The sequence below is a fragment of the Podarcis bocagei genome (assembly GCF_964188305.1).
Source record: "Podarcis bocagei genome assembly, chromosome: 3".
Lineage (NCBI taxonomy): Eukaryota > Metazoa > Chordata > Lepidosauria > Squamata > Lacertidae > Podarcis > Podarcis bocagei.
Window position 1 is genome coordinate 90,921,955 of NC_138127.1, and position 8,938 is coordinate 90,930,892.

The 8,938-nt window shown below is 43.8% G+C and overlaps 1 long non-coding RNA gene across 3 annotated transcripts in view; it reads right to left on the minus strand.

Annotated features, from left to right (window-relative positions):
- Positions 1-8,000, minus strand: part of LOC308584221 — a 38,361-nt gene extending 30,361 nt beyond the window's left edge. For all 3 annotated transcript variants that reach the window (XR_014006661.1, XR_014006662.1, XR_014006663.1), the window contains exon 1: positions 7,261-8,000. This is a non-coding gene — a long non-coding RNA (uncharacterized lncRNA). The remainder of the gene's footprint in view (positions 1-7,260) is intronic.
- Between the last annotated feature and the right edge of the window lie 938 nt (positions 8,001-8,938).

The window sequence follows — 8,938 nt, forward strand, 5'->3', positions numbered from 1 at the left end:
CCCCAAATATCTTAATTCATAGAATTGTAGAGATGGAAGGCTTCCCAAGAATCATCTTAGCCCAACCTCCTGCGGTGGGGAGGAGTGTGAGGTGCTGTCTTTGCTGCAAAAGGTAACAGGCAGCTCAGAGCATCTGGGATTAGCTGAGGCTGTGCCATCAGCTCTGTGCGTACCCCAAATTACAAAGGCGAATTGGGGTGATTCAGAGAAGGTTCTTGTTTTTCTAAGCCAGATCTTGCCATTAGCAAGGCATCTCAAGGCAGATCAGGGACTTCTGCACTTTGGAGTGGCTCTGTGGCTTTGGATTTACTCAAAAATGCATGGCTGTCCTTGACCCTTTAAGAAGCAAAACCACAACTGGCTGAGGAAATGCTTAGAGGTCAGAGAGGCGGGAGGAATCTTGCATAGTTAGAGCAATCGCTGCAAATTACTTTCCGATACCACTCCAGTTGCTGCAATTAGGGGCAGGGATGTTGAAATGAACATAACCCAAGTTGTTCTTCCCATGGGTTCACATTTGACTTCACCAGTTTTGTACTAACCAGGGTTAAAATCACCTGGCACAATAGCTGCTGGCCTATTTGTCCAAAGTTTGGCAGGTTTCTCATCCAGGGTCCACCTCCCCTTATGTCTATGTTTCACACTGATTGAGCACAAAGAACTAAGGGAGGGAACGAGATGCTTGCTAGGGCTGATGGGAGTTGTAGTTCAGCAACAAGGGGAGACCCAAAGCACAACCTGCTCCATTGGAACATCAGATCTCCCTGCAAAAGACTTTTGGTAGTGTGGTTGCATCCTCTGATAAACTGCAGGATGGGCTTTCGACGACAGGTGACTTGGCTTTCCTATTTATTTTGCAAACTCACTTTTTCTATTTTGGTATAAATATTTTGCAGACACACTTCATTAAACATACTCTTTACTGTTTGAACAAGCTAGACTTGGAGAGGCAGCTTGTTTCTACCCAATGAGCAGGTCTCATCCCTCTTCCTGTTAAGTTAAGGTTACCAGACGTCCCCGTTTCCCGGGGACAGTCCCTGGATTTACAAATCAGTCCATATACAAAATCAGTTGAAGTTGAAGAGTGTCCCCGGATTCATTGAAAAAGAAATCTGGTAACCTTATGTTAAGTGCCCGTTTCCTCTTCTTACAGATTGGGTGGTGTGGCGATCACACAGGGTCCCCGGACGTTTCACCGTCTATTGATCCCTGTGCCACCACTTTATTTCTCGCTGCCACCACCCAGGCCCTACCTGGGACAATACTGAGTCCAGTCAGGGTTAAATTGAAACATAAGCTTTTGTTTATTTATTGCAGTTTAACAAGCTGTGGTTTCATAAACGGTATCGGTCCATTACAATCATGGGGTGCCTATCCAGACCTATAACTTCCGCTACCTGCTCTTACTCACTAAACCACCTCTCAGATATTTACTTGTCTGCCTAGCCCCTAACTGTTCCTGACTCAGCCTATTTCGTTACACTAACTCAACCTACCCACAACTCTAGCCCAATTCACTCCCACTCCAACCAACCACCCAACTCCCAACAAACTCCTCAATGAACTCCCCAATGAACGCCCCTCCCCGAGCTGGTTTTATACTCCCACTGACTCCACCCTCCTGGGTCCTGACTGGGCAACCTGTTTAACTATTTTACCTCCAGCACTCTCTCATATGTTAACGTCACAGGTGGGTCTTCTATAACTTTCCCGCTTCTGCAGTGTGGAGACCAGGCTGCATAACAAGCCAACAAACAACATGTGAGCCCGATGCACTTTGTTCTCAGCCAGACCGTGAAAGTTCCCACAGCTACCCACCCACCATCTTGGTTTTATGCTCCCTGTTCAGGTTCCCTCCGTAAGTCTGCTTCATCACGTATAAGAAGAAAAGCACAGGAAACAGCCTTACACTGAGTCAGGCCACTGGCCCTTCAAGGATAGTCTACACTTGACTAGCAGTGGCTCATTTGCAGTATATCTGATGACCCATCTGTTTTTTCCCGATTTTATTTTTTTTAGAATAGGAAATAACACTCTTTGAAAAAGACAGTCCTTATAGACTTTTTAAAAAAAAAATCTTTATTGATTTGCACTTGGCTTTGTATATCCAAGGAGATACATATTAAAAACAGAGAAAACAAACACCTCCCTATGAAAGAAAGAAAAGCTTTGTGATATAAAAAATGGAAACCACATCCCATACAGCTTAGAGAGACAAGCAGTAGTGGTGTTAGTAAAAGCTAAAGGTAAAGGTACCCCTGCCCGTACGGGCCAGTCTTGACAGACTCTAGGGTTGTGCGCTCATCTCACTCTAGAGGCTGGGAGCCGGCGCTGTCCGGAGACATTTCCGGGTCACGTGGCCAGCGTGACGAAGCTGCTCTGGCGAACCGGCACCAGAGCAGCACACGGAAACGCCGTTTACCTTCCCGCTATAAAGCGGTACCTATTTATCTACTTGCACTTAAGGATGCTTTCGAACTGCTAGGTGGGCAGGAGCTGGGACCGAACGACGGGAGCTCACCCCACCGCGGGGATTCGAACCGCCGACCATGCGATCGGCAAGTCCTAGGCGCTGAGGTTTTATCCACAGCGCCACCCGCGTCCCTTGTGTTAGTGTGTTAGTAGTAGTGTTAGTAGTGATACATAAATCCAGTAGCCTCCTAAAAGGAAAGTCACTATTAAACCATATGTAATCAGAATCACTGGAATTATTATTCATTTCAAATCCTTGCTTAATTTGATGGGAGGTGATTTCTATTATTTTCTTTTTCTTTTATTGATGCAAGTAATAAAGTCATGCCACACATTTAAACATTTTCAGATCTCGAAAGGCTTTTTAATACCCTAAGCAAAATCTGCCTTCCACACTATGAATAGTTTTATAAACCTCTTATTAGGTCTTCTCCTTGAAGTTGTCTCTCCACCTCCCTTAAAACTATCTCTCCAGGTTGCTCAAAGTGGCATCCTTGATTCTCCCTGTTCTCCTTTTCATCCTCACAATAGCCCTGTAAGGTAGGTTGGGCTGAGGGATAGCCTAAGGTCACCCAGTATACTTCAAGGCTGAATTTGGCCTAGAGCCATATAACTGTCAGTTGGAAGGGACCCCAAGGGTCATATAATACACACACACACACACACACACACACACACACACACACACTGCAATGCTGGAATCTTTGGCCCAACATGAGGCTCAAACCCAAAAAGTCTCATCTGGCTGCCCTTCAGTTAAACTTGGAAAAGATATGCCTTCTATTTTCTGAACAGAAAGACAATAGAGGGATTGTCATCTGATAAGAATGCATATCATCTAAACTGTCTCTGAACAAGGCCTCCTTTTGGGTGATGGGCAGCAGAAGCCTGAATCTAAATTTAAGCCTCCTCCCTCTTTTCATTTCAATCAGCCCCAGAGGAGTGAAAAAATGGACACAGATTGGAGGGGGTGGGATGACCGAAGGCCTTGGCACAAAAGCGATGTGGCTTATTTATGAGAAAACAGTGAGTTGTCTTCCTGAAGCCCAAATTTTCTTGGAATTAAACCCGCCAAGCAGGACTGTTTTAATGGACTACACACACGGCTGGCTCCCCTGAAGCGTCTGTAACCCAAGGTATGACTGTACTTTGAAGGGCTGTCTTTACTTTGAGGGTGTCCTCTTGTTTGAAGAGCTCTCCATAGATAAAGGACTCTAAGAAAGGAGAACAAGAAGGGCTTAGAAATTGCCCATCAGCACGTAGCACCTAGGGAGCAGACTGAGCAGGTGGACAGGTCAGTGACAGTTCACAGTCTTCCTCAATAAGGAGAGATGTATTGTTGTGGGCATCACATGGCAAGGTAGAGTCTCAAACAAAGATGTGCTTTCCCAAGCCCTCATTCCTCACACTCCTGTCTCAGCGACATCTACGCTGCCTTGGTCAAAGGAGGAATGATGGCTGCGAGGAGTGCAGAGGCAAAAACACCATGGTGCATCCGCCGCAGCCACAACCAGATGCCTTCATCTGCCCCAGCTGCAAAAAAGCAGCAACAGGAAATTCCTGACTCCACCCAATGCAGCTAAGTCCAGTGCCACCTAGTGACTAAACTATATAATGTCATTATCCAGACAAAGAAATTGGAGTTGATTAACTGCACAAGTTTTTCGTTGATTAATCTATTTTAAATATGCACACAGGCAAATGAGCAAAGCATGAAACATAATTTTTAAAATATATATAATACATGTATGTGTTATAACAGCCAACTTAGAAGAGGCATTCTCTGCTATATGAGAGAAGGGGTAATTCCTTTTTAATATGGTCATTACCATCTGTAGTTTTTTATAAGCAGCTGCATTAAAAACAATTTTTAATGTGAAATCTGCTGGCCTAATTAAATTGGTGTACTATTTTAATCAGTTAAAACTTCTTTAAGACTGCACACTTATTCCCACTAAGCCTCACTAAATTCCACGACACTTGCTTCTGAGTAAATATGCATAGGATCATACAGTATATTGACTAATATAACTTTTAATGATTACCTTATATGCCATAGCCTTGCAACAAAATTAATTTACATTTAATAGCCACATGTGTGTATTTTATGCTTTTAGACAAATGGAATCATGGTTTCGATCACTAGTCTGCTTTTAAGTATATCTCCAGGATGATGTGAATAATTTTAACAGGGCTCCTGTCTCTTTAATTGCCAAAACCCCATCTGCTCCACGGCACACCTGTCCACCTGCGCCAAAGTGAATGAATCATGATGCATTTCAGAAGACATGTTGGGCTACATCTGCAGACTGATGCTGCTGGAAAGAGTTTCGATAGTAGTTCTGAGCCTTTTGCTCTGCGAGAGAAGTGCAACGGTTATACTCCTGTGGCTATGAAACCTAAATGTAAAACTTGTCCCACTCCTATTTATTTTATAGCAACCTGGTGACCTGAAACAAGCACATGGAGCTCTCCAAGCTGCAGAGATAAGTGTTATGACTTGCTAGCATCTGATGATCAAGCTGCTCCTAAAGGCCCAATAATCACGTTATTTTCAGGTGGGATTTACTCACATACCTGAAAAATTCAGGTTGTGCAAAATAAAAAAATTCCTTCCAGTAGCACCTTAAAGACCAACTAAGTTAGTTCTTGGTATGAGCTTTCGTGTGCATGCACACTTCTTCAGATACACTGATAAATAACAGAACAATAATACTACAATAATACTACAACCAGACTTAACACGGACACTGGCACCAGAGCCTGCAACAAACCCAGATGCCAACTTTGCTGCCACATACACCCGGACAACACCATTACTGGCCCCAACAACATCACACATACCATCTCGGGACTATTTAATTGCTCATCGTCTAACATTGTGTATGCCATCAAATGCCAACAGTGTCCTTCAGCTCTCTATATTGGACAAACAGGCCAAACCTTACGCCAAAGAATAAACGGACATAAATCTGACATCAAGAATCACAAAACAGAGAAACCAATAGGAGAACACTTCAATCTCCCAGGACATTCTATAGAAGATCTCAAAGTAGCTGTTTTACTACAAAGGAATTTCAGAAATAGACTGGAAAGAGAAGCTGCTGAATTGCAACTCATTACCAAACTTAAAACCATGGAGAGACCTGGTCTGAACAGAGACATTGGATTCTTATCTCATTATACATGACTAAGCCATTTCTCACCTTCTCACCACTTGCCTTTTCCTGTAAGACCTATTACAGTCGTTAAGAGTTGTCAACAGGCTCATCTCAGCTATCTGCCAATCTCCCATTCCCACCACCCTTCTGAGTAATACCCCTCCCCACCTTCTCACTATATAGAAGGATCTGGCAACTTCTGTTTCAGTGTATCTGAAGAAGTGTGCATGCACACGAAAGCTCATACCAAGAACTAACTTAGTTGGTCTTTAAGGTGCTACTGGAAGGAATTTTTTTATTTTGACTATGGCAGACCAACACGGCTACCTATCTGTATCAGGTTGTGCAGTTATAGTCAGTTGGGTGGTCTTGCACTACTCCTGTTTCCCCAAAATATCAGACATTTCGTGACCTGGAAAGTGACAGGAATATGCAGTGGAAACTGTGGGATAACACTTGGGGTTTGACACAGTGTCATCTAACCTCCCCAAAAGCAAATCAGAATAAATTACAATTAAATAGCCAACACCATCTAATCTCCCTGCAAACGGATCAAGAAACAGGTTGTCTGGAAAGCACCCTGGATGTCCCTATAAGAACATAAGAACCCTATAAGAAGCTTGTATTGATCTTATAGGGACATCTTCCTGAAACCAAGCTTTGGTTCAGACAATAAATGGGTCATAGAATCATAGAGTTGGAAGAGACCACAAGGGCCATCGAGTCCAACCCCCTGCCAAGCAGGAAACACCATCAGAGCACTCCTGACATATGGTTGTCAAGCGTCTGCTCCTTCCATACAGCACCCTGAAATCCAGAAAATAAATCTAAAAAGGACACAGTGAACACATCTTCTAAACAGCCACCAAGAAGGTTACTTCAATCCAAGCAGCAATTCTGAAAGTCCCTTCTGCGCTAGAAGTTAAACTAACTCCTGTTCCTACAACAGAGTGAGCTTTTCATGCCGCTGGTGTGTTTTTTTAAAGGTCAAGAGATCTCCAAATACTTGCCTCTTTTCCTTCTTGGTCTGACCTAATTTCCTCTCTACTTGACTGGCAGACTCAACAAAGAGGAAGAGTCATTTCCTTTCCAATCACTGGTGGCGCGGTATTTTGTTTCATCACTGAAAGCGCTGGATGATTCCACGCTCAGAATTTTCCACCTCCACTGCAAAAGCCCTTTGAGCACGGGTAGGCAAACTAAGGCCCGGGGGCTGGATCTGGCCCAATCACCTTCTAAATCCAGTCCGCAGATGCTGGGAATCTGGTATGAGTGTGCAAGCTCATACCAAGAACAAACTTAGTTGGTCTCTAAGGTGCTACTGGACAATAAATTTTTATTTTTTATATATGTTTCGGGTGGCAACCCTTATGACTCTTATGACCTCAAGATCCCACACAACTCTGTATATCTATTCTTGTAAGAGTTTGAGCTGGGCAAAGGGAAGACAATCTGGACAAGTATGGTCTAAGGTAGCCACTGACACATTGCCAATAAAGTGGAAATGCATCACTGAAAAAAGACAAGGGGACATTGGTTACATAACAGTTGCGCATGCTGAGTTATATGTCCACATGCAACCTTGTATTGTAATATTACATGCCTTTAGAGTGGAGGAAGCTGTTACCTGGTGAGCTGTGTGGCTGCTCAGCTGGTGTCCAGTTGTGGTAATAGTTGATGTGCGGCGTAAAGGCCTCTGTTCTCCCTTTGCACTATTCTTCATCTTTAAACGGGGCTTGGACCCACCAGCCCTTCAAATGGAGAACTGGCAACCCTTCAAACAGAAGACTGTAAAGTAAGATACATGACTAACCTAGTCTGGCCTGTTCCATTTCTTTCTTAGGCAAAGGCCAGTGATACGTTGCCATGGGAACCAATAGGGCCTATGAAACCCTAGTTGGTAGACAGGGCCTTGGAAACATCTTAGGGTACTGGCTGCCTCCTCGGAGATTGATGCGAGGGAAATGGACTTTGGATGCCTGTTGGCGTGTTCCAGCTGTTATGATTAATTAGAGGAATCTTAATTTTATATAGCTAGATCCTAGAAAGTTGGGTATGGATGAAAACCCCCGTTCAGTTGGCAGGAGAATGCTGATTCCCTCCCCACCTTCTGCATTTGCCTGCCAAAAAGAAAGGATCGGTTTCGTGAAAGCATAAATCTCATTTTCCTGCTTTGTATGTGTTGAACCTATTCCCAGTCATGGAAAAGATGTGGCTTCTTGTAACCCCAGCTGGTGTTTTATTTTTAAAGTGGTGCATTGATTTCCCCCCTCTTTAATTGTGGTTTTAATTTGGTGCTGTTGTGTTTTGAGTATGTCTCGAACGTGCCTTATGTCTTTTGTCAGATGCTTTGAGATCAGATAAATAAAAAAAATATCTCAACCAGCCAAATCTGTGCTTGGTTGCAATCTCCAAAAACTGTTTGTAAGTTGCGATTCATCTCAAGCATGTGTAATTATTTGTTTTGTTCCTCGGTAATAATGATCGTAATGTTGCACGCTACCCCAATCCCTGACTGATGCTGTCTAACATCCCTGCAAAAATTGTGCAAACAAATCAGGATGAATACTTTATAAACAGGTCATCTGGAAGTGACCTTACTTAAAGTACATAACCTATTGGGGCAGTGGTTGGTGCGATGGTTGATCTCAGTGTTTCACTCATGCCCTCAGGTTCCCCAGGTTGGTGGTGGTGGTGGTGGTGAATAGCCTAATACAGTTTAATAATAATAATAATAAATTTTATTTATACCCCTCCATCCCCGGCCAGAGCCGGGCTCAGGGCGGCTAACACCAGTAAAATTACAGTAAAAACATAACAGGGGGGAAAACCAATTTAAAATACAAGTTAAAATGCAATTTAAAATGCAGCCTCATTTTAAAAGTAGCCCATAGATCAAAACCATAAGGGGAGGGAAACATAAGGGTCAGACTGAGTCCAAACCAAAGGCCAGGCGAAACAGCTCTGTCTTGCAGGCCCTGCAGAAAGATGTCAAGTCCCGCAGGGCCCTAGTCTCTTCTGACAGAGCGTTCCACCAAGTCGGGGCCAGTACTGAAAAGGCCCTGGCCCTAGTTAAGACTAATCTAACCACCTTGAGACTTGGGACCTCCAAAATGTTGTCATTTGTGGACCTTAAGGTCCTACGCGGGGCATACCAGGAGAGGCGGTCCCATAGGTACGTGGGTCCTAGGCCGCATAGGGCTTTAAAGGTCAAAACCATCACCTTAGACCTGACCCTGTACTCCACCGGGAGCCAGTGCAGTTGGTAATGCACTGGATGAATGTGATTTCACAGCAAGGACCCT